At 48.4% G+C, this 24,175-nt stretch overlaps 2 non-coding genes across 2 annotated transcripts; both read left to right on the top strand.

The window, feature by feature from the left end:
- Window positions 1-1,340: 1,340 nt before the first annotated feature.
- Window positions 1,341-4,726, top strand: LOC122647866. The gene has a single exon (XR_006330987.1). It is a non-coding gene; the product is annotated as a 28S ribosomal RNA (ribosomal RNA).
- A 6,600-nt stretch (window positions 4,727-11,326) lies between these two features.
- On the top strand, window positions 11,327-11,482 carry LOC122647865. The gene has a single exon (XR_006330986.1). It is a non-coding gene; the product is annotated as a 5.8S ribosomal RNA (ribosomal RNA).
- Window positions 11,483-24,175: the final 12,693 nt, after the last annotated feature.

Raw genomic sequence — 24,175 nt, 5'->3', positions numbered from 1 at the left:
CCCGTAGAATGGGATGCGATTGACACCACGACTCATACGATGCCATATAGACATGGGGTTAGAGTTTCATCACCGTGCTACACCCTTGCCAACGGGGGTTAAGGTGCGGGATGCCTATGAGGTGACCATATATGTATATGAAAAAGAAAAGAAATGTGTTTGCACCGGAATGGTGAATATGAGCTATATCACGCGGGCTTTATGCGAGAAGAGAATGGTAATGAGAAATGTGATGGATTATCCTACAGGTTAATCAAAGAGGGCTGGTCGGGCTGACCTTGGTGAGCGAGATGTGGGAGGCTGGCTGGTCCTCTCCGAGCAACTCAATGGTGTGTCGCGAGGAAGGGGTGTACAAGCCCGCACGCAGGGATACATGTATTGGGGATTGTAGTAGCTAGCCTGACTTAGTTGTAATGCTAGGTGGCTAATAAATAATCTGGACTTGCATATCATGTAGGATCATGAGGGATTGTGGTTGCACGTGCATGCATGATGATATATTTTACTCACGAGCTCGATGGGGCTCACACTCTGTTATATATATTTTCTTAGATGATTTTATAGATCGATGCGGCTTGTGGAATGGAGGCTCATTACGAGAAGGAGCCCTGGTTATTATGATGATATTGGTGTGGACTGGCGAGTCATGTCGATGATAGATGCATTCTCGGTGGTCATTGATGAAGCCCGTTGAGGAGAGCACACGATGCTTTTATCTTGGGACTCCTTTTGTTACGTTTAGGAGTTTATCCCTATTTTGTTGTGGTTAATTTGTAGGTTTTCTTTCTTTCTTATTTTGGGGTTGAGTTATCTCACCACTGTACATAAATGTTTGTATATCTTTCTTTCTTTTAGCTTTTGGCGGTTTAGTTGTTTGTTGTGGGTTGTATCACGGGTGGGAATGTTTCATAACACTTTATATATGTATATATCACTATCATTTCCGTATTGCTCGCTTTCTCTTTTATTATAATTGTAGTTTATCTCAGCACTCTGATCTTACCTGTAATGTGGAACCATGAATGTAAGCAACTTGCTTCTAGAATCCGTGGGATTTAGCGAATTTTTGTTACGCAATTTGGGTCACCTACCTAATCCTCCTAGGGAGTGGTTTGGGGTGTGACATGTTGCTCTTATGGTGGCTGAGTGCGGTGTGAGTTTGGCCCCTGTGCCCCATTTTGAAGGACGGTCGGCCTACGAGGAAAGAGCCCTATGTGGCAAGCGTCACGATGAGTGGTGGTTGAAGCCACTTTGCCATTTAGTCCGGACGTCATTTGCGTTCTGCCTACATTGGGTTCTAGTAACCACGAAAAGGCGTTGTCTCATGAGGCGCTTGACCGCGACCCGGTCGGCGGGACTACCCGCTGAATTTAAGCATATCAATAAAGCGGAGGAGAAGAAACTTACGAGGATTCCCCTAGTAACGGTGAGCGAGCAGGAAGAGCCCGAGCTTGAGAATCGGGCCTCATCGTCTGAATTGTAGTCCCGTAGAAGAGTCTCGGCGATGGACCGGGCCCAAGTCCCCTAGAATGGGCCGGGAGAGGTGCAGAGACTCGTCATGCTGGACCCTGTCACCTGCCACGAGTATTGTTGGTGAGTGGGTTGTTTGAATGCAGCCCCAATCGAGCGATAAATTTGGTCCAAGGCTAAATATGGGTGAGACCGATAGCAAACAAGTACCGCAAGGAAAGATGAAAAAGGACTTTGAAAGGAGTCAAAGGTGCTTGAAATTATCGGGAGGAAGCGGATGGGGGCTGCGTGCGCCTCGGATGCGGAATGGTGTATAGGCTGTTCTTGCTTGACTCGAGGCTTGGACCGATCACGAGTGTGGCGGCCTAAGCACAGGGTTGTCGCCCTATGCCCAGAGACGTATCGTGGTAGGCAGCATACGCCTTCATGGCGTGCCATTAGGCTCTTGCTGCATCCTTCGGGTATCGGCTGTTGAGCTCCCCATTCGACCCGTCTTGAAACACTGAAACCAGGGAGTGACATGTGTGCGAGTCAGGCGGGCGAGTAAACCCGTAAAGCACAAGGAAGCTAACTAGTGGGATCCCCTATGGGTTGCACCGATGGCGACCTTGATCTTCTAAGAAGGGTTGAGTGAGAGCATACCTCGAGACCGAAAGATGGTAAACTATGCAGAGCGAGTGAAGCCGGAGGAAACTCTGGTGGAGGCCTAGCAATGATACGGACGTGCAAATCATTCGTAGACTTGGGTATAGGGGCAAAAGACTAATCGAATAGTCTAGTAGCTGGTTCCCTCTGAAGTTTCCCTCGGGATAGGCTGGAGCTGCTGAGGCGAGTTCTATCGAGTAAAGCCCGATGATTAGAGGCATCAGGGCGCAGCACCCTCGACCTATTCTCAAACTTTAAGCAATTAGAATGGTGCGGCTGCTTCATTGAGCCATGCCACGAGATCGAGAGCTCCAAGTGGGCCATTTTTGGTAAGCGAGAATTGGCGATACGGGATGAACCGGAAGCCGGGTTATGGTGCGGATTATGCGCTAACCTAGAACCCACAAAGGGTGTTGGTCGATTAAGACAACGGGGCGGTGGTCATGGAAGTCAAAATCTGCTAAGGAGTGTGTAACAACTCATTTGCCGAATCAACTAGCCCCAAAAATGGATGCCCGGCTGAGCGCGCAACCTATACTCGGCCATCGGGGCCAACTATCGGGCCCGATGAGTAGGAGAAGCTGCACAGCGGTGTGATGTTAAACCACAGGGCATGAGCCTAAGTGGAGCGGCCATCTGTGAAGATCTTGGTGGTAGTAGCAAATATTCAAATGAGAACTTTGAAGGCCGAAGAGGGGAAAGGTTCCACGTGAGCGGCACTTGCACATGGGTTAGTCGATCCTAAAGGATGGGGAAGCCCGTTAGAGAGCATGTACACATGCATGCTCCGAAAGGGAATCGGTTAAAATTCCCAAAGCGGGATGTGGCGGTTAACGACAGCGTTAGGAAGTCCGGAGACTTTGGTAGGGGGCCTTAGGAAGAGTTATCTTTTCTATTTAACAGCCTTCCCACCCTGAAATGGCTCAGCGAGTAAGGTCTAGTGGCTAGAAGAGCACCGCACGTCGTGTGGTGTCCGTGCACCCCAGGAGGCCCTTAAAAATCCGGAGGGGCCGAATGCCCGACCATGCCATGGTCGTACTCATAACTGCATCGGAGTCTCCAAGGTGAACAACCTGCAGTCAATGGAACAATGTAGGCAAGGGAAGTCGGCAAAATGGATCCGTAGCCTCGGGAAAAGGATTGGCTGCGGGGGCTGGGCACGGGGTCCCAGTCCTAAACCCATTACTTGTCGATGGACTGCTCGAGCTATTTCCATGGCGAGAGCGGTTGCCCAGCGTGCCCGTCGGGGGATGGATTAGGAGCGACCCCTCGGGAGCCTTCCTCGGGCGTCAAGCAGTCGACTCGAGAACTGGTACGGACAAGGAGAATCCGACTATTTAATTAAAACAAAGTATTGCGATGGTCCCTGCGGATGCTCACGCGAAGTGTGATTTTTACTTGATTGCTCACGAATGTCAAAGTGAAGAAATTCAACCAAAAGCGGGTAAGCAGCGGGAGTAACTATGAGTCTCTTAAAGGTATCCAAATGCCTCGTCACCTAATTAGTAGCGCATATGAGTGGATTAACAAGATTCCCCCTTTGTCCTGTCTACTATCCGGTAAGCAAAACCATAGCCAAGGGAATGGGCTTGGCGAAATCAGTGGGGAAAGAAGACCCTATTGAGCTTGACTCGAGTCCGACTTTGTGATATGACTTGAAAGGTGTAGGATAAGTGGGATCCCGGGCAAAAGTGAAATACCACTACTTTTAACTTTATTTTACTTACTCCATGAGTCGGAGGTGGGGCTACACCCCTCCTTTTGGACCTAAGGCACTGCCTCGGCAGGCCAATTTAGGCGGAGGACATTGTCGGGGGAGTTTGGGTGGGAGGCAAATCCATTAAAAGATAATGCACGGTGTCCTAAGATGAGCTCAATGAGCACAAAAATCTCGGGTGGAACAAAAGGGTAAAAGCTTGTTTGATTCTGATTTCTAGTACGAATACGAACCATGAAAGCGTGGCCTATCGATCCTTTAGACCTTCAAAATTTGAAGCTAGAGGTGTCAAAAAAGTTACCACGGGATAAGCGCTTGTAAGCAGCGTAGCGTTCATAGCGGCGTTGCTTTTTAATCCTTCGATGTCGGCTCTTCCTATCATTGCAAAGCAAAAATTCGCCAAGTGTTGGATTGTTCACCCACCAATAGGGAACGTGAGTATTTCAGGTTTAGACCGAGTATCGTGAGACAGGGTTAGTTTTACCCTGCGATGTAGTGTCGCGATAGTAATTCAACCTGAAGTGCGAGAGGAGCCCGTTGGTTCACATAATTGGTCATCAGCGCTTGGTTGAAAAGCCATTGGCGTGAAGCTACCGTGTGCGGATTATAATTGAGCGCCTCTAAGTCGAAATCCAGCTAAAGAAGCGACATGCACCGTCGCCCGTTTCAGCTTTGACTTCATGATAGGGCCTCCCGACTTCAAGAGGCACATGTCGTTGGCCAAGCCCCACGTGACGGACGTGTTGCGTGGGGCCGCCTTGAAGCATAATTCCTATCGGGCGATGGGTAGAATCCTTTGTAGACGACTTAAATACGTGATGGGGTATTATAAGTGGCGAAGGAGTGGCCTTCTTACGATCCACCTGAGATTCAGCTCATGTCGCATCGATTCGTCCCTCCCCTTCCCCTCCCCAACCTTTTACAACTCTATCCCATACCTACTGAGGTTATGCTACGCACTAGCCATGCACACACACAAACGACGTGACACTATGTGCCCCTTTAGCGCCTACCACCCAGTTGTATCCAAGATAAAAAGAAATGCATGTTGTAGTCGATTACCTTGTTTGTGTGCCGATGTGCCCGTGGGATTCCCCAAGTTGTACCTATGTCCCAAAGTATGGTACCTATATGTGCCCCGGTTGTGATCCAAGTGTGGTGCCATAAAGTTGTAGACCAAGCGCGTGTGCCCCCAAGTGTGGTGCAAAGATTAAATTAAATGCCTAAGTTGTGGTGCCCTACTACGATTGTGTTCCTATCTATGGACATGTGTGCCTGTTCGTGACCATGGTGCTGCCCTTGTATGCATGGCAGGCATGTTGAGCACAAGGCTGCCTAGCATGGCAGGCAACTGCCAGCTTAGTAGGCCTGGCACAAGGCTGCCTAAAGATGGCATGGCTGCCGCCTCGCACAAGAGCTGCCCAGCATAGTAGCAGACTTGCCTCGCCCAAGGCTGCCCGACATGGCTGGCACTACCTCGCACAAGGCTGCCCAAAGCATGGTTGGCTGCCTCGCACATGGCTGCCCAAAGCTGGCCGGCTGCCTCGTGCACAAGGCTACCCTGACAAGGTTGCCTGCCCTCGCGAGGGCTGCCTAGCATGGCTTGCACTAGCGCACATGGCATGCCAATCATGGCTGCCTTTGCCTCGTATGTGGCTGCCCGGCATGGCAAATACATCGTGCACATGGCTGCCCAGCATGGCTGCCTTTGCCTCGGCATGGTTGGCACCGCAGCCACACAATTTACAATGCTTCATATGCAAAGAGGTTATGTTACTACCCACCCATGCCTTTCTTGAGCCTACCGGGGGTCATGATGCACACATGTGTGTGCTGGCCGTTGCACATCGTGGCCATGCCCGCACAACGTATCACGGATCCTATATTCCCTTCGTGCAAAAACAACCCTTTGGTTTGGAAAATGGTTGTAATCATTTATTTGATGGACACAGATATATTTTTGTAAATTTTAGGCACTTAAAAGGTGCATTATTAGTATCGATGAATATTTTAGGATCTTTTCAATAAATAATTATAAAACATAGTAAACGAAGTTGAAGTGATCCAACTCTTGCCAAGACATTCTATGCATTTATCTAAGCCATCTAAAGTTGGTTTTGTGAAAAAATTCAACAAAATGGATTTTTCACGATTTTTTAAATTTTTAATACAAAAAAATTAATAAAAAAAAATATAAATGATAAATTAATGAATTGTTTTTTTAAATGTTCCTTTGAATTTTCTCTAATTTCCTACCAATTTTCATAACCATGTGATGTTTGCAACTTAAGAAAGCAGACCAATATGACTGATCGATGAATTTTTTATGATCTTTTAAAAAAAATTATAAAAAATAGTAAACAAAGTTGAAGTGATCCAATCTCTTGCCAATACATTCTATAAATTTAGCTAAGCCATTTGAAATTTTGTTTTGTGAAAAAATTCAACATATTGGATTTTTCACAATTTTTTAAATTTTTGATTTTTTGATACAAAAATATTAATAAAAAATAAATATAAATGATAAATTAATGAAAGTTTTTTAAAAATGTTCCTTTAAATTTTCTCTAATTTTCTACCAATTTGCATAACCATATGATGTTTGTAAGCTCAAGAAATAGCCAATGATGACTTTTCTTAAAGGTCATGTCTCCTTTTGGAAAAGTGCAAAAGCATAAGAGCTACCACTGAGGGGGTGGCTACCTTGGTTGGGTGGCACGGATGGGCACCCAGCGTTGCACATGGTGTGCATGCGTGAGGCAGCATGCGTACATAATAAAGCCATGGCACATGAGAAAACCGTCCAAAGGCACATTGGTCCCATGTTGTGCACCATGTTGTGCACCTTTGGCGTGTAGTGTAGCCACCCATGCCACCTCGTGTCTTTGGGTGCAGCCACGTTGTGCAGCCTTATGTGCTATGGTGCAACTATGTTGGGCATCGTTGTGTGCTGTGGTCCAACCACGTTAGCGATGTCAGCGTGCCCAGTTATCCCAACCCTATCTTATGGGGTGCAGCTATGTTAAGCTTATCGTTGTGCGTTGTGGTGCAGCCATGCTAGGTAAACTTGTGTGCTGTGGTGCAGCCATGGTGGTGCAGCCCTATGCGTTGTGGTGCAGCCATGTTATGCAGCCCTATGCATTGTGGTGCAGCTATGTTGGGCATCATAGTGTATCTTGTGGTGTAGCCACGCTTGGCGGACTTGTGAGCTGTGGTGCGTACCACGTTGTGCAGCCCTATGCGCTCGTGGTGCAGCTATATTGGGCGATGTTGTGCGTTGTGGTGTAGCCACACTAGGCGCATTTGCGCTGTGGTGCAACCATGTGGTGCAGCCCTATGTGTTGTTGTGCAGCTATGTTGGGCATCGTTGTGCGTCGTGGTGCAGCCATGCTAGGCGCACTTGTGCGCAGTGGTCCAACCACGTTGTGTAGCCCTATGCGCTATGGTGTAGCTATGTTGGGCATTATTGTGCGCTATGGTGCAGCCACGCTAGGCGCATTTGTGCACTATGGTGCAGCCACGCTACGTGAGACTTGTGCACTATGGTGCAGCCAAGGGCAACCTTGTGCGTTGTGGTGCGTACAAGTGGGGCAGCCCTATGCACATGCATATGGTGGTCCCTTCCCCTCTCCCAATCTTGGTCTCCCAAATGATTTGTCGTTGCCTTGGTGATTGTCGGCCCAGGGTGAGTGGTAATGGCCTAGGTGGGGGCTTGACCTATTTGTGTCCCTCGGCTCGTGCCGCAAGCGATGCCTCACGTGGGCTGACTTTGTGACGACGGCTTTGTCAAATTGCACCACAGCACGATTGTTGCCGGATGTTTTTCGAAACACCATTCATAACGATGTTGCATATCATAGGTGGCTATCAGGTTTTACTGCCTTGGTTGATTGTCGGCCCAGGGTGAGGTAATGGCCTAGGTGGGGGCATCGGTGGACCTATTTGTGTCTCTGGCTCGTGCCGCAAGTGGTGCCTCATGTGGGCCAACTTTTGACGGGGTTTCGTCAAATTGCACCACGGACGATGTTGCATGTTTTTCAAAACACCATGCATAACGATGTGTTGCTATCTAGTGGGGTTTTACAGTGCCTTGGTAGATTGTCGGCCCAGGGTGAGGTAATGGCCTAGGTGGGGGCATCAATGGAGCTATTTGTATCCCTGGCTCATGCCGCAAGCGGTGCCTCACGTGGGCCGACTTTTGATGGGGCTTTGTCAAATCGCACCACATACGATGTTGCATGTTTTTCAAAACACCATTCATAACGATGCATTGCTATCCAGTGGGGTTTTGCGGTGCCTTGGTTGATTGTCAACCCAGGGTGAGGTAATGGCCTAGGTGGGGGCATCGGTGGACCAATTTGTGTCCCTGGCTCATGCCGCAAGCGGTGCCTCACGTGGGCCGACTTTATACGGGGCTTTGTCAAATCGCACCACATATGATGTAGCATGTTTTTTGAAACACCATGCATAACGATGCGATGCTATCCAGTGGGGTTTTACGGTACCTTGGTTGATTGTCGGACCAAGGTGAGGTAATGGCCTAGGTGGGGGCATCGGTGGACCTACTTGTGTCCCTGGCTCATGCCTCAAGCGGTGCCTCATGAGGGCCAACTTTTGACGGGGTTTTGTCAAATCGTACCACGGACGATGTTGCATGTTTTTCAAAATACCATGCATAAAGATGTGTTGCTATCTAGTGGGGTTTTGCGGTGCCTTGGTCGATTGTTGGCCCAAGGTGAGGTAATGGCCTAGGTGGGGCATTGGTGGACCTATTTGTGTCCCTTGCTCGTGCTGCAAGCGGCTGCCTCACATGGGCCGACTTTTGATGGGTTTTTGTCAAATCACACCACAGATGATGTTGCATGTTTTTCAAAACACCATGCATATGATGTGTTACCTCTTATTAGACTGTTGCTCCTAGTGGGAAATCGAATTCAATCTTTCATGCTAAGCGGGGCCTTCAAGCATTGGTCTTACTCATTCCTTCTAAAAGTTGGTTGTGTAGTGCCATTTCTTGTTTGTGGACGTGATGCATGTGAGTGGCTTTCAGTTTTCTTGTGATAGTGGGCTCTTTACTTGTCTATTGAACCACCAGGTATAGATACCTTTGTGGGTTGTGATTTGGGCTATTAGTGCCTTTGGTCAGCATGACAAGGTTCCTGTGTTGCTTACCTAGTCGGGTGGAAAGAAATCGGCCTCTTGATTCTCATTCTATCTCTTGCCTGCCCTTGTTGTGGTGTGGGGTGGCTTTGAATGTGATGCATATGCTACCATGCCTTTTGACATTGTGGTAAATGTGCATTGTGTTCTCAAGGATGTGGGACATTTCATGGCCAAGTGGACATGAGTTCTCTTGTATCATTTGGTTGTGATTCGTTTCACAAGAAAAGATAGACTATTATGTCCATCTTGATTGACATCATCCAATGCAATTGGGGGATGTTCTTCATGCAAAACTGCATCAAGAAGGAAGCTACCTGGTTGATCCTACCAAAGTGAGTCATATGGTTGTCTCAAAGATTAAGCCATGCATGTGTAAGCATGAACTAATTCAAACCGTGAAACGCTAATGGCTCATTAAATCGTTATAGTTTGTTTGATGGTATTTGCTACTCGGATAACCGTAGTAATTCTAGACAATACATGCACCAAACCCCGCTTTTGGAAGGATGCATTTATTAGATAAAAGGTCGACGCGGGCTTGGCCCATTGCTCCGATGATTCATGATAACTCGACGACGCATAGCCTTTGTGCCGCGACGATCTTTCAAATTTCTACCCTATCAACTATGGTAGGATAGTGGCCTACTATGGTGGTGACGGTGAGTTAGGGTTCGATTCGGAGAGGGAGCCCAGAAACGCTACCACTCCAAGGAAGGCGAGGTGCGTAAATTACCCAATCGACACGGGAGGTAGTGACAATAAATAACAATATCGGGCTCTTTGAGTCTGGTAATTGGAATGAGTACAATCTAAACCCTTAACGAGGATCCATTGGAGGGCAACTCTGGTGCCAGCAACCGCGGTAATTCCAGCTCCAATAGCGTATATTTAAGTTGTTGCAGTTAAAAATCTCGTAGTTGGACTTTGGGATGGGCCGATCGGTTCGCTTCATGGTGTGTATCGATCGTCTTGTCCCTTCATCGGCGATGCACTCCTAGCCTTAATTGGCGGGTCGTGCCTCCGGACACTTTGTTACTTTGAAGAAATTAGAGTGCACAAAGCAAGCCTACGCTCTATATACATTAGCATGGGATAACATCATAGGATTTTGGTCCTATTGTGTTGGCCTTTGGGATCGGAGTAATGATTAACAAGGACAGTCGAGGGCATTCGTATTTCATACTAAGAGGTGAAATTCTTGGATTTATGAAAGACGAACCACTGCGAAAGCATTTGCAAAGGATGTTTTCATTAATCAAGAACGAAAGTTGGGGGCTCGAAGACGATCAGATATCGTCTTAGTCTCAACCATAAACGATGCCAACCAGGGATCGACGGATGTTGCTTTTAGGACTCCGCCGGCACCTTATGAGAAATCAAAGTTTTTGGGTTCCGGGGGGAGTATGGTCGCAAGGCTGAAACTTAAAGGAATTGACGCAAGGGCACCACCAAGAGTGGAGTTTGCGGCTTAATTTGACTCAACACGGGGAAACTTACCAGGTTCAGACATAGTAAGGATTGACAGACTGAGAGCTCTTTCTTGATTCTATGGGTGGTGGTGCATGGCCGTTCTTAGTTGGTGGAGCAATTTATCTGGTTAATTTTGTTAACGAATGAGACCTCAGCCTGCTAACTAACTATGTGGAGGTACCCTCCACGACCAGCTTCTTAGAGGGACTATGGTCGTTTAGGCCACAAAAGTTTGAGGCAATAACAGGTTTGTGATGCCCTTAGATGTTCTGGGCTGCACGCGTGCTACACGAGATGTATTCAACGAGTCTATAGCCTTGGGCGACAGCCCTAGTAATCTTTGAAAATTTCATAATGATGGGGATAGATCATTGCAATTGTTGGTCTTCAATGAGAAACTCCTAGTAAGCGCGAGTCATCAGCTCGCGTTGACTACATCCCTGCCTTTGTACACAACTCCCGTCGCTCCTACGATTGAATGGTCCGGTGAAGTGTTCGAATCGTGGCGACGTGGGCGGTTCACCGCCGACGACATCGCGAGAAGTCCACTGAACCTTATCATTTAGAGGAAGGAGAAGTCGTAACAAGGTTTCTGTAGGTGAACCTGCGGAAGGATCATTGTCGATACCTGCTCAGCAGATAGACCCGTGAACATGTTGCATCACATGATCAAGGGGGAAGGGTGTGGGGGGGTGTAAGCCCCTTCCTCCCTGACCCTTGTAAGGTCGGTCCGTGGGTATTTGTGGCATTGACCCAAACACAACAATCGGCGCGGTTGGCACCAAGGAATTCACAACAAAATGGGCGTGCCATCGTAACTTTGGTGTGATGTATGTCGTCTAGAATCCGAATCTCACGAACGACTCTTTGCAATGGATATCTCGGCTCTTGCATCGATGAAGTACGTAGCGAAATGCGATACTTGGTGTGAATTACAGAATCCCATGAACCATCGAGTCTTTGAACGCAAGTTATGCCCTAGGCCATTAGGCTGAGGGCATGCTTGCTTGGGCGTCACGCATCACGTCGCCCGCCCTCTGTTGCCCTTATGGTGGCCGAGTGCAATGTGGAGTTTGGCCCCCCGTGCCTCGTTTTGGAGTACGGTCGGCCCAAAGGAAAGAGCCCCCTGTGTGGCGAGCGTCACGACTAGTGGTGGTTGAAGCCACTTTGTCATTTAGTCCGAATGTCGTGTGCATTCTGCCTACATTGGGTTCTAGTAACCCGAAAAGGCGTTGTCTCGTGACACGCCGACAACGACTCCCAAGTCAAAGCGGGGCTACCCGCTGAGTTTAAGCATATTAATAAGTGGAGGAGAAGAAACTTACGAGGATTCCCCTTGTAACGGTTTCAAATAGGTATCGATTCGAAGGTCACGATGCTCAACATCGCATCCACACGTCTAATAAGAGATATGGACACTTTTTAAAAAATCCCAAGCCCAAAAAAGTACAGAAATGCCCCCAAATAACCCTGCACAACCCACCCAATCTGGTTTAAACCAAAACTGAATATATGTCGAGATAGGTATCGATTCGAAGGTCACGACCCCCAACATCACATCCACACATCTAATAAGAGATAAGGACACTTTTTAGAAAATCCCAAGCCCAAAAAAAGTATAGAAATGCCCCAAAATAACCCCAAACGACCCACCTAGTCTGGTTTAAACCGAAAATGAACATATGCCGAAATAGATATCGATTCGAAGGTCATGACCCTCAATATCGTATCCACATGTCTAACAAGAGATAAGGATATTTTTGAGAAAATACCAAACCAAAAAAAGTACAGAAATGCCCCCAAATAACCCCAAACTACCCACCCGGTCTAGTTTAAACCGAAAATGAACATATGTCGAAATAGGTATCGATTCGAAAGTCATGACCCTCAACATCGTATCCACACGTCTAATAAGAGATAAGGACACCTTTTAGAAAATCCCAAGCCTAAAAAAAGTACAGAAATGCGCCCAAATAACCCCAAACGACCCACCCGGTCTGGTTTAAAATGAAAATGCCCATATGCCAGAAATAGGTATCGATTCGAAGGTCACGACCCTCAACTTCGCATCCACACGTCTAATAAGAGATAAGGACACTTTTTAAAAAATACCAGACCCAAAAAAGTACAGAAATGCCCCCAAATAACCCCTAACGACCCACCCGGTCTGGTTTAAACCGAACATGAACATATGTCGAAATAGGTATCGATTCGAAGGTCACGACCCTCAACATTGCATCCACACCTCTAATTAGTGATAAGGACACTTTTAGAAAATCCTACACCTAAAAAAGTACATAAATGCCCCCAAATAACCCAAAACGACCCAGTCAATCTGGTTTAAACCGAAAATGAACATATGTCAAAATAGGTATCGATTCGAAGGTCATGACCCTCAACATCGCATCCACACGTCTAATAAGAGATAAGGAGACTTTTTAGAAAATTCCAAACCCAAAAAAGTATAGAATGCCGCCAAATAACCTCAAACGACCCACCCGATGCAATTTTACTGAAAATGAACATATGTCGAAATAGGAATCGATTCGAAGGTCACGACCTTCAACATCGCATCCATACCTCTAATTAGAGATATGCACACTTTTTAGAAAATCCCAAACCCAAAAAAGTACAGAAATGCCCCCAAATAACCCAAAATGACCCACCCGGTCTGGTTTAAACCGAAAGTGAATATATGCCAAAATAGGTATCGATTTGAAGGTCAAGACCCTCAATATCGCATCCCCACATCTAATAAGAGATAGGGACACTTTTGAGAAAATACTAAACCCAAAAAAGTATAGAAATGCCCCCAAATAACCCCAAACGACCCACTCGGTTTGGTATAAATAAAAAATGAACATATGCCGAAATAGGTATCGATTCGAAGGTCACGACCCTCAACATCGCATCCACATGTCTAATAAGAGAAAAGGACACTTTTTAGAAAATACAAAACCCAAAAAAGTATAAAAATGCCCCCAAATCACCCCAAACGACCCACCCGGTCTGGTTTAAATCGAAAATGAACATATGTCGAAATAGGTATCGATTCGAACATCATGACCCTCAACATCGCATCCCCACGTCTAATAAGAGATAAGGACACTTTTTAGAAAATCCAAAGCCCAAAAAAGTACAGAAATGCCCCCAAATAACCCCAAACGACCCATCCGATCAGGTTTAAACCAAAAATGAACATATGCCAAAATAGGTATCGATTAGAAGGTCACAACCCTCAACATCGCTTCCGCACGTCTAATAAGAGATAAGGACACTTTTTAGAAAATACCAAACCCAAAAAAGTATAGAAATGCCACCAAATAACCCCAAACAACCATTGGTCTGATTTAAATAAAAAATGAACATATGTCGAAATAGGAATCGATTCGAAGGTCACGACCCTCAACATCGCATCCACACGTCTAATTAGAGATATGGACACTTTTTTGAAAATCCCAAACCCAAAAAAGTATAAAAATGCCCCCAAATAACCCAAAATGACCCACCCGATCTGGTTTAAACTGAAAATGAATATATGCCTAAGGTATCGATTCAAAGGTCACGACCCTCAATATCGCATCCACACATCTACTAAGAGATAAGGACACTTTTGAGAAAATACCAAACCCAAAAAAGTACAGAAATGCCCCCAAATAACCCCAAATGACCCACCCGGTCTGATTTAAACCAAAAATGAACATATGCCAAAATAGGTATCGATTTGAAGGTCACGACCCTCAACATCGCATCCACACGTCTAATAAGAGGTAAGGACACTTTTTACAAAATACCAAACCCAAAAAGGTATAGAAATGCCCCCAAATAACCCCAAACGACCTAACCGGTCTGGTTTAAATAGAAAATGAACATATGTCAAAATAGGTATCGATCCGAAGGTCACGACCCTCAACATTGCATCGACACGTCAAATAAGAGATATGGACACTTTTTAGAAAATCCCAAGCCCAAAAAAGTACAAAAATACCCCCAAATAACCCCAAACGACCCACCCGATCTGGTTAAATCGAAAATGAACATATGTCGAAATAGGTATCGATTCAAAGGTCACGACCCTCAACATCGCATCCACACTTCTAATAAGAGATACAGATACTTTTTAGAAAATCTCAAGCCCAAAAAAGTACAGAAATGCCCCCAAATAACCCCAAATGACCCACCCGATCTTGTTTAAATCTAAAATGAACATATGCCGAAATAGGTTTCGATTCGAATGTCACTGATAAGGCATAGAATCGCCCCACCAATCAGATGCTGCCATCTGACTGAGCTGAGGTCAATCCAAGGACCGACCTAAACCGAGGGAAGTCGGGCTGACCAGACCACCGATAGATCTGGCATTCTATCTCCTATGTGCCGAGCACCCGCACCATGCGACGCCACCCAAATAGGCCATCGACTCTGAGCCGACCTCACCGCTGTCAGTCGAGGCCGAGGCCGAGCTTTGAGTCTGACCACATTGGCTGAGCTCTGAGGCTGACCACTGTGGTCGAGCCCTTCACAAAAGCCTTTATAACAGCTCACTGGGAATCGCAGAGCCACGTCAGCACAATCCGAGAACCCCGGGTTAAGGATCGAGCCACAATCCTATCACAATACCGAATCACACTCCCATTAGGACTCTTACCTTAATAAGAGTTCGACCCCTAAAATAACTCTCCACTTTGCTCTACGTGAGAGAGCCGTCCAAGAGAAGAACTCCTACCATACTAGGACTCTCCCAACCGCCTCACCTCACTCTATAAATACTCAGGTATGGAGCTCAAATGCTCATCTCACTTTTACTAAGCTGTTACGTTGTTGCACTGGAGACCTGACTTGAACGTTGGAGATTCCTAGGCCAGACCCATATCAGCTCTCTTGAGCTCACTCGGTTTTTTACAGGCTCATCCGTGGGCGAACCGGGCGATGGAGGTTTTCACACGCAACAGATTTGGCACCGTCTGTGGGAACAACGTCAACAAGCCATCGTCGTTTCTACCAACTTCAAGAGCAGGAACAATGGTGCATAAGAGATCAGGGCAGCATGGCTTGACTTCCCGTGGAGACGAGCTACAGTCGGTTGGACAGGCGAGCCGATCATCGCCCCTTGAAGCATCATAGCAAGGCGCGACCAAAAGACCCCCTTTGGCAGGGGGTGTGCAGCCCAGCATGGGCGCCGCGGCCAATCCAACTCCCCCATCGGAGGGTGGGAATAGTGGAAGTGTACTGGACACAGCAGCGGCTGATCGGACACAGGTCAAGCCAAACTTGAACGGGCTGAGCCTACCACCGCCGCCACCCTTACTGGAGAATTTGGATCCGGAAGCCCCGACGAATAATTGGCAAGTTATGGATTTGCAGTTGCAGATGCTCCACACCAACGAGATGCTGCGTACTTTCATGACCCAGATGGCCCGGGGTGGGCTGATGGGTCAACCACTGATTGCGCCCCCTCCAGTCCTGGTCCGCGTAGAGGGAAACTTACAGTAAAATGGAGGCTTGCATTAGGCCAAGCCGAGCCGAGCTGCACTGTCACATCCACCTCGTCAGAAAACTCCTCCTTCGCATCCCAACAAGAGCGCTTGGTGGGATGAGCAGGAGCATCGTCGGAGCCCGAGGACTGGGTAAGAGATCGAACCAGCGGCATCGGCAGTGAGGAGATCGATCTTTTTAGGCCGGCTAGGACAGGACAGATGGCCGAGGGCACACCGAGAACAACAGGAGGTAGGCCCCCAGTGTCGAAGCCCGCCGCCTCTCAGAGAAGAGCAGCCGAGAAGCCCCCGTGGGTCCAATTTCCATATGGAAAGAAGAATAAGGAGGGGTGATGCTGATCGGGCCGACTAGAATGGCCGACCTCAATGGGACGACCAAGTGAACCGATCCTGAGCTGAAGGACAAAATGGCCGACCTTGGCTGTATGAACGGGATAATTTGCATCAGCTGGATGAGCCGAACGGCCGAGCACCTGAAATCGAACTGGAAAAGCAGCTATGAGACTTGGCCGAGCAGGTGGAGGGATTAAAGAAATAGGCGACGCCTATTCCTTGGTCGGACGACACCCTTATCCTCCCTAGATCCTGACCGCGTCCCTACCGACCAGGTTTAATCCACCTCCCTTGGACCAGTATGACGGGACAACCGACCCAACCGATCATATCAACTACTTCAATGCGATGATGACCGTGTACGGGGGAACCAAGATTGTCTCTTGTCAGGCTTTCCCCTCATCTCTCAAGGGCGTGGCAAGCTCATGGTTCTCCTGGTTACCACCGAACTCGATAACGAGCTTTGCCCAACTTTGTCGAGCCTTCGTCACGCGCTTCAAGAGTAGCATGAAACACAAGAAGACGACGGTAAACCTCCTCAGTGTGAAGCAATGATCTGATGAGTCGATCCGAGCGTTCATCTCATGTTTCAACAAAGAATCCTTAGACATCAAGGATTTGGATGAGGCCACGGCCCATACTACGATGAGCAACGGGTTCACTGACATGGACCTCATCAAGGACTTGGCTTGAAAGCTGACCAAAAACCTGGCCGAGCTCTTGGAGAGGTGCAATGAGTTTGCAAATATGGTCAAGGTGTTCCAAGCCTAGAAGGGAAACAAAGGCCGAGCCAAGAAGAAAAGGCCAATGACTGATGACTGTAAGGAGGAAAAGTGGCCCAAGACCGATCGCCGAGCTAAGAGATCGAACGAGCTCAAGTCCCTACTACACCCCCTTGAACACATCGTGGAAAGAAATCTTGATGTAAATATAGGATGGCGGATACATCCATCGACCCCGACCGATGCAAGTCGGGTCATCTCGGAATCCCAACAAGTATTGTCAATTCCACAAGAACACCGATCACGACACCGAGGATTGTTATCAGTTAAAAAGAGAAATCAAAGAGCTGATCAAGGCAGGGCACTTGAAGCGGTACATCAAGGGAGGCCGAGAAGACCACGGAGGTTGAGGTCCGAAGGCCGCGACCAGAAAAGGGCAGAGCGGAGGTCTAGGAATGGACGAGCCGAGCGTGGCGAAGATAAAGCCCGAGCTGAGAAGAAAGATGACGAATCCAGGCCGAGCAGTGATAAGGGTGCTCCCATATACACTATCCTCAAAAGGCCCGGACAAGAGTCCAATCGGAAGGACAAGGCAAATGCGCGGTTCGTCGGAGTCACCGAGATGCTAGGTAAAAGGCCGAAGTCTGAGGCGACGATCTCCTTCACCGAGGCTGACCTGAAAGGTATAAATTTACCTAACGATGATGCTTTGGTAGTGCAGGTGGAAATTGTAAAGAGACCCATTCATCGCGTATTGGTCGACACGGTCGCATCCGTGGACCTTATGTCTCTAGACGCATACCGATAATTTGGCTTCGGTGATGAAGCGCTCAAGCCGGAGGGCACCTCACTTCATAGGTTCTCGGGAGCCGTCGCCACCATCAAGGGCTCAATCGACCTACTAGTCACGTTCGGACAAGCTCCATGTCAAGCGACGATCCAAGTTAAATTCATGGTAGTGCGATCGGTGGTGGCCTTCAATGCCATACTCAGCCGCCCATCATTGACCGCTCTCCAAGCCATCATCTCACCGGCACACTTGAAGATGAAGTTCCCTACAGAGAATGACATTGGAGAAATCTGAGGTGATCAAAAGAAAGCTCAGGAGTGTTACACCTCATTCGTCAAGCAAAATAAAGGCAACGTCCAAGGAATGGCGATGTGCGTCGAACACCTCCCAGAAGATCAGTGGGATGAGCTCACAGAAAGGCGCAGAAGACCTGTAGAAGACCTCATCCCGTTCTCCCTCAGCGATGAAGATCCAACGAAGATAGTACAACTCGGGTCATTGTTAAGCAAAGAACAAAGGAGTCAGCTAGGAAAATTCTTAAGGGCGAATACCGATGTCTTCTCCTGGTCAGCCGTCGACATGTCGGGCATATCAAGGCACATAGCCCAGTACCAACTCCATATTGATCCAAGCCGAAAGCTGACCCAGCAGAAGAGAAGGAACTACGCCCTTGATCGGCAAGCCGCGATTAAAGAAGAGGTAGAGAACCTCCATCGATCAGGGTTCATCCGAGAAGAAAAATTCCTGACTTGGTTGGCGAACATCGTTATGGTTCCCAAGCCAAACGGGAAATGGAGGATGTGCGTCGACTACACCGACCTTAACAAGGATTGCCTAAAGGACGAGTACCCGCTACCTCGGATTGATCTCTTAATTGATGCCACGGCGGGGCATGAAATGTTGAGCTTCATGGACGCGTACTCCGGCTACAACCAAATCATGATGCATGAGGAGGATGATTCATACACAGCATTCCGAACTGACCAAGAAAATTTCTATTACAAGGTCATGCCGTTCAGATTGAAGAACACTGGAGCAACATATCAACGGCTGGTGAACTATATATTTTGTGAGCAGATCGGAAGAAACATGGAAGTCTACGTGGATGACATGTTAGTAAAGAGCTTGAAGGCTGAGTACGACCTGGGCGACCTGGAAGAAGCCTTCGGCGTGCTAAGGAAGAACCAAATAAAACTGAACCCCGCCAAGTGTGCATTTGACGTGACCTCGGGAAAGTTCCTCGGCTTCACGGTCTCCGTCAGAGGCATCGAGGCCAATCCAGTGAAAATCAAGGCCATCTAAGAGATGAGCCCTCCAAGGATGATCCGAGAAGTACAAAGGCTAAACGGGCGAGTGGCGGCATTAGCACGATTCATGTTGAGGTCGGGCGATAAGTGTCTGCCGTTCTTCAAGGCCCGTAAGATCATCCGAAACCCGAAGGACTTCATTTGGTCGGACAAATGTCAGCAAGCTTTTGAAGAGATGAAGAAATACTTGGAGAACCCGCCTCTTCTCAGCAGACCGAGCCAAAAGAAGAGCTTCAAGTTTACTTAGCCGCTACCCCGGTGGCGATCATGATGTTGGTTAGGGAAGAAGGCTAAGCTCAGAAGCCTATATACTACATCAGCCATGTTGTTTTTGACACCGAGACAAGATACTCCAAGTTCAAGAAGGTAGCATTCGCTCTTGTCACGGCTGCGAGAAAGCTAAGGCCATACTTTCAAGCTCATCCGATCGTGGTGCTGACCGACCAGCTTCTCAAGAAAATATTACACAAGCCCAACGTGTCAGGTCGGCTGATCACCTGGGCGGTCGAGCTGAGTGAGTACAATATAAGCTATCGCCCGAGGACCACGATAAAAGGGCAAGCACTTGCCGACTTCATCGCCGAGTGCACAATGCCCGACCTCGAGGTCGAGGAAGAGAAGATAGTAGAAGAAACCAATGCGAGAGCTAAGACCGACCTGACCTGGACCATGAACGTTGACGACTTGAGCAACCTCGGAGGGAGCGGGGCTGGGCTGACCTTAGTCAGCCCCAAGGGCTTTCCCATACAATACTCCCTAAGATTCAAGTTCCCAACCTCGAACAATGAGGCCGAGTATAAAGCCCTCCTAGCCGGGCTCCGAGTGAGCAAGGCTGTAGGCGTCAAGCAATTGAGGGTACGAGGAGACTCGCAACTTGTGGTCAACCAGGTCAACGGAGACTATGAGGCGAAAGATAGAATGATAGCCTACTTGAGCCGAGCACGGGAGATGATTTCCAAGCTCGAGCACTTTGAAATGACCCGAGTACCAAGGAAAGAGAACGTTATAGCCGACGCCCTGTCTAGGTTGGCCAAGGCGAACTCCCAAATCTGAGCCGATCAGTATACATTAAAATTTTGGAGAAGCCTTCCTTGCAAGAAGAAAGCATCAAACACATCGAGGAGGATGGGCTGACCTAGATGGACTCCATTGTGAACTACTTGGAGAATGACTAGCTCCCGGAGAGTCGGGAAGAAGCAAGAAAAGTCAAAATCTGAGCTACCAAGTACACCATGATCGACGGAGTGCTCTATAAGAAAGCCATCTCAGCGCCCCTTCTCCGATGCCACAGACCGAAGGGAGCCGAGTACGCCCTGACCAAGGTGCACGAAGGAATATGCAAGAGCTACATAGGCGGCCGAGCCCTAGCATATAAGATACTTTGATAAGGGTTCGATTGGCCAAAAATGCAAGAAGAGGTCATGAAGTATGTGAAGATGTGCGAGAAGTGTCAGCTCTACGTACCAGTGCCGAACCGACCTGCAATAAAGCTGACCTCTATGCTGAGCCCGATACCTTTTGCTATGTGGGGGATGGATATTCTCAGAGATTTCACCCCGGCATCGGGGAACCGAAAGTATGTGGTCGTGGCGATCGACTACTTCACCAAGTGGGTCGAGGCTGAGCCCCTAGCAACCATCAAGGAGAAAAGCATGGAGAAGTTCTCCCGGTTTGGACTATCAAAAGTGCTCATCATAGATAATGGCGCGTAATTCAATAACCCGGCCTTCCAAGAGTTCTGTAAGCACTTCTATATTGACTTTTGACCGGTCTCAATAGCTCATCCACAAGCCAATGGATAAGTAGAGGTGTTGAACCGAACACTACTTGCGGGGATCAAAAGAAGATTGGATGAAGCCAAAGGTAGATGGGTCGAAGAGCTACCGAACGTCCTATGGGCATATCGGACAACCATGAGAACATCGACCGGGGAGAGTCCTTTTCGGCTAGCATATGGAACCGAAGCCCTCACTCCCGTCGAGGTCAAAGCGTTATCATACCGAGTGCTCAACTTCGATGAGAAGACCTACGCGGATGGGCTTAGAGCCAACCTCGACTTTCTCGCCGAAGTTTGAGAGAACGCCTTGCTTCGGAACACAGCTTACAAATAGAAGACGATAAAGTACCACGACTCGAGGGTGAAGGAGTGACATTTTTACCAAGGAGACGTCGTCCTCAGAAAGCTTAGCTCGTCCCAGCCAAGGCAGCAAGGAAAGTTCGCACCAAATTGGGAAGGCCCGTACATAGTCTCCAAGAAAATTCACCCAAGAACGTATCGCTTGCAGACTCCAGGGAGCAAGAAGGTACCGAGGCCGTGGAACTCAGAAAATTTGAAGAAATTTTTTCAGTAGTCTTCTTAGATATCCTGCTCAGCACGGTAATGATGAGCATATTTTGTACTCGGCTTCGATCTCAAAGTTCACAATTCAATAAAACAAAGTTTTCTCCATTACTTAGCGTACTTTCAAACTTCAAGCATGCCGAGTCGTAAGACCAGTCCTCATAGACCTGGCCGACGTCAAAGACCGACCCTCATAGGTCGGCAACCAAGTCATAAGACCGATCCTCATAGACCTGACCGACGTTAAGGACCGACCCTCATAGGTCGGCAACCAAGTTGTAAGACCAGTTCAAAGACCCACCCTCATAGGTCGGTAACCAAGTCGTAAGACCGGTCCTCATAGACCTGGCCGACGTCAAGGACCGACCCTCATAGGTTGGCAACCAAGTCATAAGACCGATCCTCATAGACCTTGCTGACCTCAAAGACCGACCCTCATAGGTCGGCTAAGTCAAAAGACCGACCTTCATAGTTCGGCAACTAGACCAGCAAGCACAAATTCTTGCCACAACCGAGCCCAACGAAAGCCAAAAATCAAGCAAAAATATCCAAGGCATTGTGCTCGGCCATAAAGTCAACTTGGCCGCACAACCAATCAAGTGGTAGCTGGCCCGAGCTAATCGGTGAAAATGACAAGTTAATAAAGATGGACGACAACATGACCTCAGACCATCGCAGACTTTTCATGACCAAGCCGTCAAGCCGACCTGACCAACCCAGCACAGCGTAGCTAAAAAATAACCAAGTCCTAGAACTTGGCTAAGAGGCCCGGTCGACAGATCAGCCACAACACATAGACAATCAAGAACAACACATGCAAGGAAAGAAAGGTAAATGAGTGTCGAGCTCAAACACTTAGACAATTTGTAAAAAGAAAGTTTTCTATTCAGTAAAGGCCGACAGCCCGGCATGGTTACAAAAAGTGGGCAGCTCGACCCAGTACATACAAAAAAAAAAAGTTATCCAAAACCCCGCACAGGGGGATGTGTACATCAAAAGAAGAAAAGGGAGCCTAGAGATCGGTGGTGTGGAGGGGGTCCTCGATAGTAGGGTCCTCGACGGTGACCTCCTTGACAGTGGCATCATCGGTGACCTCATCTTAGGGAATGGTCACGGCCAGGCCGGCCTGGTCAACCACCCCAGCATCGTCTCCCAACTCCTTGACCACGGTGGTCGCGTCATCATCAAATTGGGAAAGATTGAGGGTGGGGTAGGCGGCCTTTATCTCCTTCAAGAGGTCGGCCCGACCAGCCTCATAACCCTCACCATACAGCGGCTTCCTCATTTCATGGCACACCTCGGCGTATTCCTCCGACATGAGGTACTCGATAATAGCCTCGGTTCGAGCCTGTGCCAGGTCATCCTTGGCCTTCTTCTTGGCTTGGTCGAGCTGAGCCTTCAAGGCCTCAACCTCTTCCCCCCGCTTCGCCATCTCCTCCTCCAAGCTCTTGACCTCGGCCTCGACTTCATCGAGCTTTTCTGCGGTCTCCCGATGCCTCAGGACGACCTCACGAGCGTCCTTGTTGGCCAACTCGACCTGAGCCTCAAGAGAGGAGTTCACGGTCAGAAGCTGTTCAAATTGGAGGAGGGTCTCTACGGCCTTGGAAAACCCCTAAAAAAGACAACCGAACATTAGCAAGGCCGAGCACAATAGATCGGACCACTCAATAAAAGCCGAACAAAAAGCTTACCATATTAAAGTCTTGGAACAGGGAGGAAAGGAGCTCGGGGTCGGTCAACTTCTCAAGCATTTCCTTGTCCCAAGGAAGCCAACTTGCATCGAGCCATTCATTTACATGCGAGGCCGACGTCAGGGCCGAGTCCCCTGGGAAGAGGCACCAGTTCGGCCTCACCGGGACATTATTAGCCGAGGCCCTCCCCAGGATGTACCGAGAGACGTCGGTCTGCGAGGTCACAGGTGGAGGACCACCACCCGTCAGATTGACCGAGAGCTTCTGGCATTTGATGTCCCTCGGTGGGCTCAGCTCGTCCTTTCAACCCTTACCTCTTTGGGAGGGGCCCAACGGGGCTCTGCTCTTCTCGGCCTCGAGGCCGACCACCATGTCAGTTGGGCTCGGCAGCATAGCCTTACCCTTCAACATCTTGGAAAACTCGCCTTGAGACTTCTTCTCAGTGTTTTTTCTCCTCCTCTCCGCGATGGTCTCTGACCTAAGTCGAGCCGTGTCCATTGGGGGAATGTGACCGACCGTTGCAAGAGAAACAGCATGTTAAAAATATGCCAAAAGAAAGAAAAGACCAAGTAAACAGGTCGGCTCGGATGCCCCAGCCGACCATAGCAGACTGAAGACAGCTCAGCTCGGACTCCTACCAGGGGTCATATGCCACCTTTGAAGGAACCCCTCGTCCAGGAGCTGGAGGACATCGAAAGGCTGATGCTGGTGATCAGGTCAAACGAGGTCAGCTCGTTCTCAGTCAGGGGCAAGGCCCTATTGATGTAACCCAAGTGGATCACCTTCCACTCAGCCCAGAAGGGGCAGTTCGGGATAGAAGCAAAGAAGAATCGAGGCTTCCAGTTTTTATTTGAGGATGGCGTTCTGACCAGAAACTTGTGGCGACTCAGCACCGCGTTCTTCCCAATACGACAGGTGAAGTAATACCACCCCTTCTCCGACAACTTCTTTAGGAAAAAGAGCCGAGAAAAAAGAGCCATGCTCTTAGCTCGGCCCATCTCACCAAAAAGGATGTGGAAGCCGAATACGGA

The sequence above is a fragment of the Telopea speciosissima genome, unplaced genomic scaffold, assembly GCF_018873765.1.
Source record: "Telopea speciosissima isolate NSW1024214 ecotype Mountain lineage unplaced genomic scaffold, Tspe_v1 Tspe_v1.0245, whole genome shotgun sequence".
Taxonomy (NCBI): domain Eukaryota; kingdom Viridiplantae; phylum Streptophyta; class Magnoliopsida; order Proteales; family Proteaceae; genus Telopea; species Telopea speciosissima.
The sequence above is the reverse complement of the archived record's forward strand: the minus strand, read 5'-3'. Positions and strand labels throughout refer to the sequence as shown.